This window comes from Acinonyx jubatus, chromosome C1 (genome assembly GCF_027475565.1).
Source record: "Acinonyx jubatus isolate Ajub_Pintada_27869175 chromosome C1, VMU_Ajub_asm_v1.0, whole genome shotgun sequence".
NCBI lineage: Eukaryota > Metazoa > Chordata > Mammalia > Carnivora > Felidae > Acinonyx > Acinonyx jubatus.
This window is the reverse complement of record NC_069381.1, coordinates 67,024,540-67,038,281: the sequence shown is the minus strand read 5'-3', so window position 1 is coordinate 67,038,281 and position 13,742 is coordinate 67,024,540.

The following is a 13,742-nucleotide window of genomic DNA, read 5'->3' as shown; positions in this document are numbered from 1 at the left end:
AGATGTAACCACATTTATCTTAAGTTTTCCTCTTCTTAGAGATTTTCTTGCAGTGTGATATCTAGGAATACAAATGATTCCATCTTAGTATAAGGTCAGATTCCTCCATTTAGCAAACACGTATTTATCAGCTAATGAGTGCCAGAAACTCCTGTAGCTATTGAGGATACAGCTGCACATAAAACCAACCAACCAACCAACCAACCAACCAACCAACCAACCAACCAACGAACAAACAAACAAAACCTTTGCCCTCATGAAGGCTACATTTTAGTGGGTGTAGACAGACACTAAACAAAGAAGTTAGGCACATAATTATGTTAACCGCTGGTAAGTGCTTTAGAGACTATAAGGCAGGGAAGGGGTGGGAACTGCTGGCTTGTAAGCGAGTGTTAATAATTTTAGGTAGAGTGGCAGGAAAAGCCTCACAGAAAAGAGATATTTGAGTGAAGGCTTTAAAAAGGTTAGGAAGAGAACCATGTGGACATCTAGAGGAACAAAACCTAAGAGCATTAACAATCCAGCTATCTACAAGGTGGAAGGACGAGCCTTTCCTTTCAAAGGCTTTCCTTTGAAGGCTCATAGATGGGAACACGCCTGGCATATTTGAGGAAGAGCAAGAGGTTTACTGAGGGTGGTATAGATGAAGTGAGAGGGAGAAAAGCTGAATAAGTCAGAAGAATCAGAGATAATATTTCTCCCCACTACGGTTGCTGTTCTTCCTAATATACCCGGTGTTATATAGGACCTTTTGACAATAACAGATATACTACAATGTGTTTAAATACAACCTTCAAGGACATCAGTCCAGAGATTTATTGCTCAGTCTTTGGTTATCAGCAATGCTATTTCTGGGTGAAACGTTCCAATAAGATATAAAAATGCTTAGACATTTGTCCAATGCTTGCATTTCTTCTTGGCAATCACACCAGAAAACATAACAACATAATAAAAAACCTGAAAAAAAATATTGGCAAAACAGCTAACTAATGGATCCTTTGTGGATAAGCAGCTGAGTCCCAGTGAGATCCAGGGATCTTAAAATATTTGCCAGGAACACCTGGGACTGAGGGCAACTCATTTTGTTAGTGCATTCTCGTGGTTTCAAAGGTAAGAACTTTAGGTCACATTCACATTAGGAACTTATAGCAATCAGAAATCTGTTCTTCCTAAGTAAACAAAATCCAAATTCAACTGGCTTAAATAATAAAAGGAAATTTATTCGTTCACATGTAACCGAAAGGACTGGAGGATTCCAGTTTCAGAGGTGGCTTAATAACAGAAATTTAGTGGTAACACCAAGGATTTTTTTCTTGTAATTATTTTCCATCTGAATGCTCTGGCATCTATGGGGTTGGTTTCATCCTCAGGTTAGCCGTCCTCAAAATGGAAATTTGTCTGCTGGGAGCTCTGACGATTTTATATTCACACGCTGCCACCTAGCATGAGACCATCAATATTCTTGCCCCAGAAGTCTCAGTAAACTTCTGAGCTTCAATGTGATTGGTAGGATTAATTCATCCACTGATCTCCAAACAAATTATTTTAGCCAGAGAGACGTCGATCTGATGGAAGCCAGGAAATGAAGCCAGAGTCTTCTGGCTTCTTCATAACCTAAGAGTGAAGAGCAGGCCATGGTTTCCCCAAACGATATTGAGGGAATCCTGCCCCAGGAAGGAAGAAGATGACAGGAAGTAAGAAATGAGAATGTCCCCACAGTGATATAATACAAATAAATTGTCTTTTTCATCCTCAGGGCTTTGTACTGTCTGGTATACAGTACGTACTTATGTTGATCAACTTAATAAATGTTTACTGAGTGAATAAACATACCTGATTAGGAATATGCATGACAAAACATAATAATCTTTGCTTTTGTATATTTTGTAGGAAATTTTTTATTCTAAAATCCATGTTGAAACCCGTATATCTCAGCTATATTATTTCTAAGGAATGATCTTACCTGATTTTACCTTTAAAACTCTCAATAGAATAATTTGGAGGATAAAACATGAATCTGGTTTGGAATAGAATTAAGGTTCTCTGAGAGGAAAGAAGAATTTCACATCCAGAGAAGTATAATAAAGTTCAGGCAAATGTTATTTGCATTTAAAAAAAAAATAGACAACTTTTCTTGCCTTTTCCTCGAAGTTCTAAGTCAAGTTTCACTTTCAAGGAAACTCTCCTCTTTTGCAAATATCTCAGCTCATCAGGGAATCAGAGGGCATTTAGAAGTTATGTCTTTGCACATTGCTAGATAGCTTAGGCACATCATTTAATTTAATTCTCACGTAAGTCTCACCAGGCAGTATAGGAAAGAGGTTAAGAATCCAGATATAAAGTTTCCCACTGCCTGGGGTCAAATCCTGGCTCCTTCACCTGCTAGCTTTGTGACCTTGGGTCTTATTTAATTCTCTATGCCTCAATTTCATCATCTTTAAATGGGAAGACAATGTTTTCCTCTTAAGTTTGTTAAAAGGAATAACTGAGTTAGAATATGCACAGTATTAAAGAGTATGCCTGGAACATGGTAAGCATTCAATTAATATCATCTATTGTGATAACGCTGCTGCTGCTCCTTCTTTTCGTATATGGAAAACTGGGGCTCTGGAAATCTCAGTAACACTATCAGACTTCCAGAGTTGGAATGTCATAAAGCTAGATTCAGTTACAGGTGTGTTTGACTTTGATGCCATAGTTCTTTGTATCAAACCCTTACCCCTCCAACACTTGTATTTTTACTGGCATATACATACAGCTTTCTTGATAGTAAATTGTCATCTCAGTGAAAGCCAGACTTTGAGTATTCTTCATAAGTACCACAGGATCCTCACACAAGGTTTGACACCCTGTGGGAGTTCAATGTCTACTGTTAATGTGTTCAGAGATGTCCTGCAGGGAACCCTCACTACAAGTTGGCAATACAAAGGATACGAGCACTAGACTGGCATCCTTGAAACTGCATATCTTCACCTAGGGTGATGGAGCACATTAGCCGTCTTCATCAGCTTTCTCTCATAAAGATCACGCCACAAAGTGGTTTATCAGATCAATTGCTTAAGCAAATTGAAAGGGCATGGAAAATCAGATTAACAACAATTAAATAACAAAAGAACAGTTATCGGTTCACATGTAACTAGAAAAAAAATGGGAGACTCAAATTTCAGGGGTGGTTTAATATAGCAAATTTCATGATAACATCAAGGATTGTTTTTGTTTTGATTTTTTTCCATCTGTACCCTTAACAGGACAAGACTAGAAAAGGTATATCATTATATGTGAACAGGGACCATAATGTTTACCAGGTTTGATTAAAGATGGTACAGAAATAAGGAACAGGTTAGCTATGAGGCACCAAAACTTATGCAGGGAGACTTAAAGCTTCTCTTATAGGTGAAGATTTTTATTCTTTTGTTATGTGCTCAGAATAATTGTAAATAAAGTCAGAGAAAAACTGTTTTAGAATGCAATGGATGGAAGAAAACACTCCAAAATTGTCAAAAGTAATAGAGGTGGGATTTTAACTATTAAATATTTTCTTTTTTTCATATTTTCTTTTGTAATGTAGATATTAGTGTATATTACAATGATTTATGTGTAAGAAATCTGGTAACATTGACCTTTCTACCCAACTTAAATAAGCTAGAATTATTGAAAAATTTCAACTTAAGAATTCACGTTTATTTTGGCCAATGTTGAGTTAATGAGGGTTTCTGAGGAGTTACATTGGCATAAAACTGCACAAACAATGATGTTATACAAGTAGGAACAATTCTCAAGAACTGTAAGATGCATATTTAGTGGGGAGACAGAACACACACACACACACACACACACACACACATCAAACACACCACCAACATACAAAACAAAATCCAACAAACTCAAATTCCCAGGCACTTGCCAAAGAAACTAATATATCAATATATCATACCTATTATATAGAAAAAATTTCAGGTTAAATTGAGTCATCTAACAGTTAAAATGTAACATGTTGAAAGCATTATTATACTTGCAATCTTAAGACTTTTTTTTTTAAACCAGAAGAAAAAGTTATTTGGTGTGTGTGTGTGTGTGTGTGTGTGTGTGTGTGTGTGTGTGTGTACACTATTATGTGATTATCCAAAGCATATTTAACAACATGCCACAAGACTGAGGGCTAATTACATTTCTCAGAATACATTTGATCTCTCAGTCCATATATTTTCAGTCTCCAATGTTTAGAAGAAAGTTTAAAGATAAAGACATGTCAAAAGATACTCCTTGTGGGTGCAATTGTCAGAGGAATCCTGCAATTTAGTAGGATCTAGAACATTTTGCAGTAAATGATCCAAAAGGAGAAAGCCAGATTAGTCTGATCTCTCACTGTGCTAAGCCTGATCAAATTAAGCTGCATAACTAACCCAAAATAGCTAGCAAGGGAGATGGGCAACAGGGTAAAAAGTCAGAAAAGAATAAAGAATTTCCACAAGAAAAAAAAATATGACCTTTTGTCTTTGGAAGTAGGGCACTTGCCAAAAAGGAGACTGCTTTTGAGTCAAATTTAATTCAAAACATTGAGCTCCATAAAATCCCTTTGTCAGCACATTAGCACTTTATCTATTTTGTCTATAAACAAAGAGAGAATGGAACACTTTAATGTTTTTCTAACACTATTCCAATATGTAAGAATTATTTTTACTTCTTTTTATTTGGGAAACAATTAATTATACTGGATAAATTATGAAAAAAACCACTAAAGCAGATAATTTGGTTAAACCTATTTTCTTTGTCTTCTGCATTCTTAGATATATAATAATTCTATTTTTAATCCTTAGGAACTTTGGTCCCTGGTACATTACTCTTGTAATTCTCATGCTCTAGTTTTTCTTTAGTCTGTCTAACTCTCTAATTTTACTGAAAATAATGAAATATATTGATATTTATAAATGCTTAGTGTTGTAGAAGTTCAGAATAAGTTGCTCCAAGATGTGCCACTTTGGCTTGAATAATTAATTAATTAATTAATTAGTAAATTTAATTAATTTTTAATTAAATTTAAGTTGAATAATTTCAAGCTAAAAACAAAGGTCAAAAGACTCAGTAAGAAACTTTGACCTTCCCCTGACTTCCTGAAAGGATTTGGTTAAAGCATCTACTCCAGGAAGGGAGCTATCACCACAGATAGCTACATTATAATGTAAAGCAGGGGTAGCAGACAAGGAGAAATTTGAGAGTCTGTTTTTTAAAATTCCTCTCTAGATCCCATTGTTTCTGAATGACCCAGCAAATATTTGTTTACCAAATATGTACTCTTTTTCATCTTCCTGTGAATTGATATCCTTTTCTCTGAAGTCCTGGACCCCTAATCTCTTCTGTTTAGTTCAAGATGACATATATACCCCATTTTGCCTGACTGTCTTTGGAATCTAATGTTTATGTGGATTCCCTGTGCACATATAATTAAATATTATTTTCTCCTGTTAATCTATCTCATGTCAATTTAATTCTTAGACCAGGCAGAAGAAACTTGACTGGTACAGGAAAATTTTTCTTCCCCAACAGTGTTCACTCAGGATGCAAACAACAGAGCTTATGAGAGAGGAGAAATCCCACGTAGGTAGATATATATCCCAGGATTTCTTATGGCCATTGGCACAAACTCTCAGGATCCATTCTCAGGTCCTCTAGTTGGTAGAGCTCCCGGGAAATGGGGATTTTGGAGCATCCAGAGAGGAAATGACTTCTAGTCTGTGACAAATCTAGTTCAATTCTTACTGGGAATGAATTTTGGAAAACACAACTATATGTCTTATTCTGAGCAAATTTCACTTCTTGTTTTACTTCTTTAAGTTGAATCAGAACCATGAGGTACCTTGAAATGGAATCCCTAAGACCTGTGTCACTTAAGCTGTCCTGGAACTGTACCACATTGTGAATGACTTCTGCTGGAGAGTAGTATGAAAAAGCTGAGGTTTGAATTAATATCTTACCAGTTATAAACTTGCTCTGGGATTTAGAGATACGGACTTCATTTTGTCTTGTGTGTATTGAAATGGTCTAGAAACTCTGTGCCTCCATTGCTCTGAGCCTGGGTTGTCATCATCATCATGCAACAGGAGTTGCTAGAATGACACAAAGGCAATTATACACAAAATAATTATATTCATGTCTGTTTTGTTTAGTTTTGTTTGGGGCCTGGTGAAAAATATGAAACAACCAATAAGCAGGATAAGCCAACACACTTATTGTGAACTAGAGTAGCAAATCAATATTCAGTACTTGCAATATTCAGAACTCCTGTCTATTCAGTTCTCAGCTCTGTGTCTCTCTTTTGCATGGTTATAGCTTTATTTATTTAGTTAGTTGTTTACAGCTACTTTATCTTCAGATTTTTCTTATGCAAGACAAATTGCATTTAAATGTACTCAGCTAATCACTAAATGTACTTTATGGAAAAGAAAGCCCAAGCAGGCACATCTGAGGCAGTGACAGCAAAACAATCCAATCATTTATTTAAATGAATTAACCTAAATGTTTTATGCATAAAAAGTTCAATAAGTTATAAATCTCAGAAGTTAGCCTGTGTTTATCAGAATTTTAAGAGCCTTTTATCCTCTGCAAAATATTTCTATCTAAATCATGGTCATGACATTTTATTTAAAATAAAAGGAAGACTGAAAAATCCCCACAATTTCCCTATTTGTAATCAGGAATACTGATTAACACAAGTTCAGTTTTCCATTGCAGGGTAATACAATGATAAGATAAAGCTTCAATTTCAAGGTTGAAATAATACTGCTTAATTCTACTGTGTGTTTTCACCTTGAATATTTTTTTTTAAACTGGAGTAGTTATGTTCCAAGTAATTAAGATGCCGCAACTCTCTTTGAAGCCCCAAGAATCTAATCACTTATACAAAAAAGGTTTTATTCCCATAAGTTAACTGCTGCCAATTGCAGATGTTTTGGAGCAATTTTACATTCCAGACTTCTGCCACACCTCCTGACTAAAGAATAGGATGAACTTTGCTACTTAGTGTCATCCACAATTTTGTTAAAGAAAACCAATTCACTTTCAACTTCCCCTAGATTTTAGCCCCTTTCACCAAAGCAGGATATAATAAAATGATTTTTATTGATTTTTCCATAGAAAAACAAAGCTTTCTAAAGATCAAGCTCCATTTTCTTTGTAAGAAAACATTCAGGATTTGTAGCCAGCCCCACTTAGACTTGTTAGCCCAGATAATTTTCCGTTTACACTCTTCTTTCAAATCCCTCAACGGACAAGTTGCAAAACAGAAGCCCATAAGCAATCTTTCCTCCAATATTCTGTAATACCGTCTTGATTTTTTTTTATACTCAGCCAGATGGGATTTCTTTATTTTGGACAGAAAGTCAACAATTTAACCTCCTTGAATTTATACAATGGAAGCATTTTCATCTGTGACAAATGGATAGTACCAATTAACAACCAAAAAGGGCAGAGAATGATTAAAAAGCAGTTTTACTGTTGATACCTGAAATGACTTGGGAGCAAGATGGCAGTCAAAATTTATAATACATGGGACCATTTCTCACACATTCCAGAAATAACTGAGGGACATTTTGAGGTAGAATTTGAGGGTCATCTGACATCACACAGGAGGGAGTTGCCCAAGTCAACAGATTGTAAAATATAATCTTATATCAAAACAGGTATAACTCTTATAAGGATTGTATACAGACTATTTATGGTCATGCTATGACATTTAATCTTTGGCCATGGCTTGACACTATAGAGATTTTGGAGAAACTTTTTTCTACTATTCAAAAACATACTGTACACAGGAGATTTGTATTTGACAGCTAGTTTGGATGGAAGGAGATTCAAAACCAAATCATCTGCCTCATGCATGGCGTGGGGTCAGAAAAATGACTTGCCCTTTCCTCTTCTAGGTTCTTGGCTGAGACATGCCTGTAATTCAGACAGATTACCAGGAGAAAAGTAAACATGTGTTTAATAACATGTGTACCTTCTGTGTACATGAAAGATACCCAAGAAAACTGAGTAACTCCCCCAAATGGCCAAAGTCATCACTTTAAATATCATCTCTAGCTAAAGACAAAGGATGGTGGGGGTGGGGTAGCCAGTTATGAGAGGTTACCAAGAAAATATACAGTAAACACAGGTAACATTGTTATGCAGATTTAGATCTTTGCCTTCTCTATTGATAAATTTCTAGAGATTTAGTCACTCTTCTCTTCCTGTTACAGAGGGTGATTTCTCTTACAATTGAAAATATCCCTTACACGGGGCGCCTGGGTGGCTTGGTCGGTTAAGCGTCCGACTTCGGCTCAGGTCATGATCTCACGGTCTGTGAGTTCAAGCCCCGCGTCGGGCTCTGTGCTGACAGCTCAGAGCCTGGAGCCTGTTTCAGATTCTGTGTCTCCCTCTCTCTCTGCCCCTCCCCTGTTCATGCTCTGTCTCTCTCTGTCTCAAAAATAAATAGACGTTAAAAAAAATATATATCCCTTACAAAGAAGTAACTTCTACTTTGTTTTCAGAGCTTCTTCTGCTGTTTCTTAAAACTAATCATTGTGCCAGAGAGGCATATTTTGGTGTGACAAAATGTGATCCCCTTCAGTGGGCATATTTAATGCATTATTGCAATGGGCACATTACAGAATACTATCAATATTTTGTTGACCTGGAAATTACAGATGAGCTCAACAATGAAATAGTGTGTTTTTAATGATATCCTCTTATAATAGCCTTCAGATATATTATTAGTGTGACAAGCAGACAAAACAAAACAAAAAAAGTCAAGTCAAATTAAAAATAATTCTTTGATGGAAATAAGATTCAGGCCTTCCAAGCACCTGAGAAATTACATGATTTTCTGAAATTATAATATTTTCATAGGTTAGCTCTGATTACCTAAAGTCTAAAGTAGCAAACAAAAAAAAGGAACATAAGCTTGTCATGAAATTTCAGTCTTCTATTGAAACAAAAGTCTCTTTATTTACCAGAATAGATGAATATGTAATGTATTTGTTGAATGCAAATATATGTTGATTGAATGCATGAGTGACTGAATGAATGAATTAGATATGTAGAGGAAGAAAATTTGTCCTCTACCTTTCTAGGTTCTTTTGACTGTCTTATTAATTAAATTGACATAAGACAGATTAACAGGAGAAAAACAAATTTAATTGAGTATGCACAGGAGCCCCACAAAGGCATGAGAGGCTCAGAGACAGTCAGGCAGTTGAGGCTTATATGTCATCCTGAGCTGAGGAGAAGGGGATAGGGATCTGGGACTTCCAAGGGAAGGAAGAATTCACAGGAAGATGCGAAAAGCAAATATTTGGTAAACAAATGTTTGTCATGCCATGCAGAGATAATGGGACACAGAGAAGAATTTGAACAAACAGGCCCTGCTGAGCTCCCCACAGTTTACCTCATCTAGCTCATACTGTTTGTAGCTGCCCTTTATCTAAATGCTTAGAAGCAGTTAAGGGGGAGGTAAGAAGCTCTTCCTAAGTCTTTTGGGCCTTGATTATTTTTAGTTCCAAGTAATCCACATGCCAAAGTGGCACATTCTGGGGATGCTCATGCCTGAACCACTTCAGATACCTTATTATTATTCCTATGAACATTGTCTATACTATTCAATCGAGGACATTCTATTATTACCAATGGGAAATCAGAACAATGTCGCCCCCAAACTCTAAGTAGCAAAACTGTATGAAATGTTTTTTTTATATATTATGTTTATTCCCAAAAGACCTGTGAAAGCTTTCCAGACTTCTACTTGAAGATTGTTGGAAGAATGAAATTTGAGGAATTATTATTCCTGTAACAATGACCCAAGTGAGAGTAAACCCCAGATTTCACCAACCCTAGAATTCACCTCATTTGACCTGTCTTTGACCTTCATTCTTATATGTATGGCTCAATTGGTTGAAGGTTCTCAAAGACAAAAGATTTCAGTGAGTTCACAAGGCACAAGGCAAAGAGAAAATAATCGGCCTCTAGAATACTGTCTTAGAGACTTTTTAATAAATATCATCTTACAAAAGCAAAAGTGGAGCAAGTATAACACTAAAAGGAAAATAGAGGAGGTGGTTAGGAGTTTCAATTTCAAATTCTGACTATTTTGGTACCATAACAAAACTAAATCCACATTTTATCAGAAGAGTCTTGAGAATAACACTGAGAAGAAAATCTGTATTTTCAACATTGATTTATGTAAAAGTTTGAAACAATATTTTAAAATATATTGGAATTATTCAGCACACTCTTGGTTGTGGACTCATGATTTTGGACTGGCTGGCAGAAAGGATGAGCTGGCTATCTTGGACATGATTCTGCTTTAGATAATAATCTTTATGAGACGTTGAAGTAGAAGCAGAGTGTGCAGTTTATTTCTGCTGTTATCTCCATGAATAACTTGGCTTTGATGCTGGGACATTGAAGAACAATCCTCCAATTGTTCTGCATAACTAAAAATATCTTCCAGACATTGAGGATCATGGCCATTAAGTTGTTGAAAGTGGTTGGTTGGCCAAATGTCACCTGAGTTGGCAAGGAAAGATTCACCCCAAACTGAAAATATCAGATAAGCATAAAATTTAGCCTCTGAAATTTGTACTGATTTTCTTCTAAACTGTACCTAAATGGTACCTTGCAGACATTGTGTCATTAACACAAATACACCCCTAACACGTCTCCAGTTAAGTACAGACAAGGGGGAAGCCTCCTTTCCTTCATTTATTATGTTGAAATTTGAATATCATTGTCAGCTTGCCTAATTACTTTGATCAGAGGCATCATAGAAATAATTAGATGAATAGATGGGAAAGTAGATTGAGTTAAGTGTTCACCAAGTTTCTCTCTGTTATTGAGGATCCATTAACCACCAGGTTTCTATTTAAGCTTTTTCATTGTGTTAAAAGCCTCCATATTTTTTGGTTATTGGCTATCATCTTCCAGGCCCAAGACATCACTATTTCAACTAGAAGACAGTAAAACATTTTTGAGCCAAAAGAATAGTGAAGACTACCATGTAATGGATCCCTATTTATTTTTAAAGTAATCAATAATTGTTTGCAAGTAATTGCACAGTATAATCTGTAAGTAAGGTCAAACTGAAAACACACATCTAAGTTATGAGCTGGTCTAATCTTTTCAAATTAGGGGATAAATTACAAATACTCCTGAGACACCTGGTTTTGGTAAATTATTGTGACTCTTGCAAGGCTAATTTTGTACTATATATTCCTTGTGAATTTCAAAGGAGGAGTAAACTTCCTTGAACTACTGTAATGATTGAAGTTAAGTACTACATTTCTATAGAAATCAATGAGGCTAATCACACAAGCACAGTTCAACGTTTCCCATTCAGCAGTCTAGAAAATACTTGAATATCATAATTGGTCTGCAGCTGAGCACATTTGGTCTTCAGATCCAAGGGGGATGAAGTATCCTTCTCAATTCACCAGGCACAAGTAAATAATGTAAGATTTAAACCACAGAGTGGTGTGGTTGTTGTTGTTAAAAAGACTACTCTTGAAATGATTGCAGGGGGCTAAAGTCTCTTGTCCCTACTCTTTTTTAAATGAGTAGTACTGAGCACTGCAAATATGCTAATTATTTCCAAGCGTACGATGCATTTAAAACTAGAGCTTTATCTTTTTGGAAAAGAAGAAATGTCTTTTATCACTAAAAGGACCTCAAGAATAATAACTAATGGTATTGAAAGACATCATAGATCAAGGCATTGTCCTAAACACTTAATCCAGCATGTGCTCTGAAAACGATAGTTATCTTATGAAGAAGGTGTTATTGTTGTCTCTGTTTTGCAGAGTAGAAAATTCGAGAGTTCAGGCACTTATCTCAGTGTACAGTCAGAGTTGTCTGGATCCTGTAGACTTGAGTTAAGACATGCAATACCTACTTTAAACTGGCCAAACAGAATTATCAGTGTGGCAAGTGTTCTGTTTGTAAGAGGGTAGGAAAGGTGTATCCTTTGTGCATTGCTGCTTATGGGCAAAGCATGTGCATAAAGTGTCAGTGGGCAAAGCAGCAAACCTCGATTTTAGTCAGCATCCAAGTTAGATGCTGATATATGCCTCAAATAACAATAGTATTGCTAATGTAAGCATATCTCTTAACTTTCGTCCCTTTCTTTGTTTTTAATCTACAAAGTCAAGATGATATCTAGCTTCTATATGTTACAAGAATATTGAGAATATTTCTTGCATTTAAATAACATATGAATGCATGACTTTGACTATTTCAAGACAGTTGCTTCTCGGGGCACCTGGCTGGTTCAGTCGGTTAAGTGGCCAACTTCGGCTCAGGTCATGATCCCGCGGTTCATGAGTTTGAGTCCTGCATCAGGCTCTGTGTTGATAGCTCAGAGCCTGGAGCCTGCTTCGGATTCTGTGTGTGTGTGTCTCTCTCTCTGCCCCTCCCCCCGCTCATGCTTTCTAAGTAAACAAACAAACAAACAAACATTAAAAAATTAAAAAAAAAAGACAGTTGCTTCTCAAATGAGGATCCCAATTCTTCTCCCTAGGACGGTCTTTGCAGTGATGTTATCAGGGTATCCAGAGTCATGAAAAATGGTCATTTGCGCATGTTTTGGGGGAAGAAGAAAGGAGGGAAAACGTGATAATATAAAATGTAAGGTAAGCCCCATGACCCCAGTAGCTCAAATCAATGTTTCAGTTATGGCTCCAGAAGATAGAGTATTTGGTGAGTTACACACTGCCACCAACAAAATCAGTTCCACCTGCTGTCTGTCCTTTTAGAGAGAGAAATTCTCTACCTTTTTGGAATTCTGGGTTTTCTGTCCACAACTAAAATTCAGCATGGACATTTTTCACAGCTTGTGAAGACTGAAACAAGGCAAATAAATTGCATTTTTATTTATTTATTTATTTTTTTGGTATAAGTTCATGTAGTTACAAACACTAGACGTGTCTGCTCTAATATACTTTCTGTCAATTCCTATTATCTCTGCAAATCAACTACTTCCTGAGTGGCCCAAATCCTGTAGTGGCATTTCCACTTTCCACTCACCAAGGCTCAGTAAACTAATTCACTTCTCAACAAATATTTATTGAATGCCATTGTCTCTTTCCTCTCACTTGCCCCACATTTTCCATCAATTGTTAGGTCAGCTATCTCAAATCCTTTTTGGAATGAAATTACATATAAATAAATTACAAAACAAACGGACAACATCAAATCACACAATCTTAGTGAATCATCCTCTCCAACTATATTATAGACCCTGGTTTCTTTTAATTTCTGAATAAAAATGAAAATTATGAAGAAAGTCTTACAGTTCTTAGAAAGTTCTTCCTGAGACACAGTTCTTAATAAGCTTTTTAAAGTAAATTCTTCCTCTCACCCCACTTATCACATCCCTGTGTTGACTCATCCCTTTTCTATAAACTCAATGCAATCAACCATGTGAGCTTTTCTTAAGACGTAACTATTTCCATGAAGCTTTCCTCAATTTCCTCAACTGAGGTAATTCTTCCTTTTTCTTAGTGTCATTATCTCTACTTACCATATGATAGTTTTGTTTTCCTACTTGTAACGAATTACGCAATTGCCTTACTATAGATTTGTAAGATTCTTAATGAGCATTTTTTTACAGAATCCCAAAGATTATAGTATATAGTAGGAGTTTAATAAATATTTTTAAATTAATTTTTTCCATTTAATAATTCTCTATTAAAATTGAAAAAAAAAGTAGAGGTGCC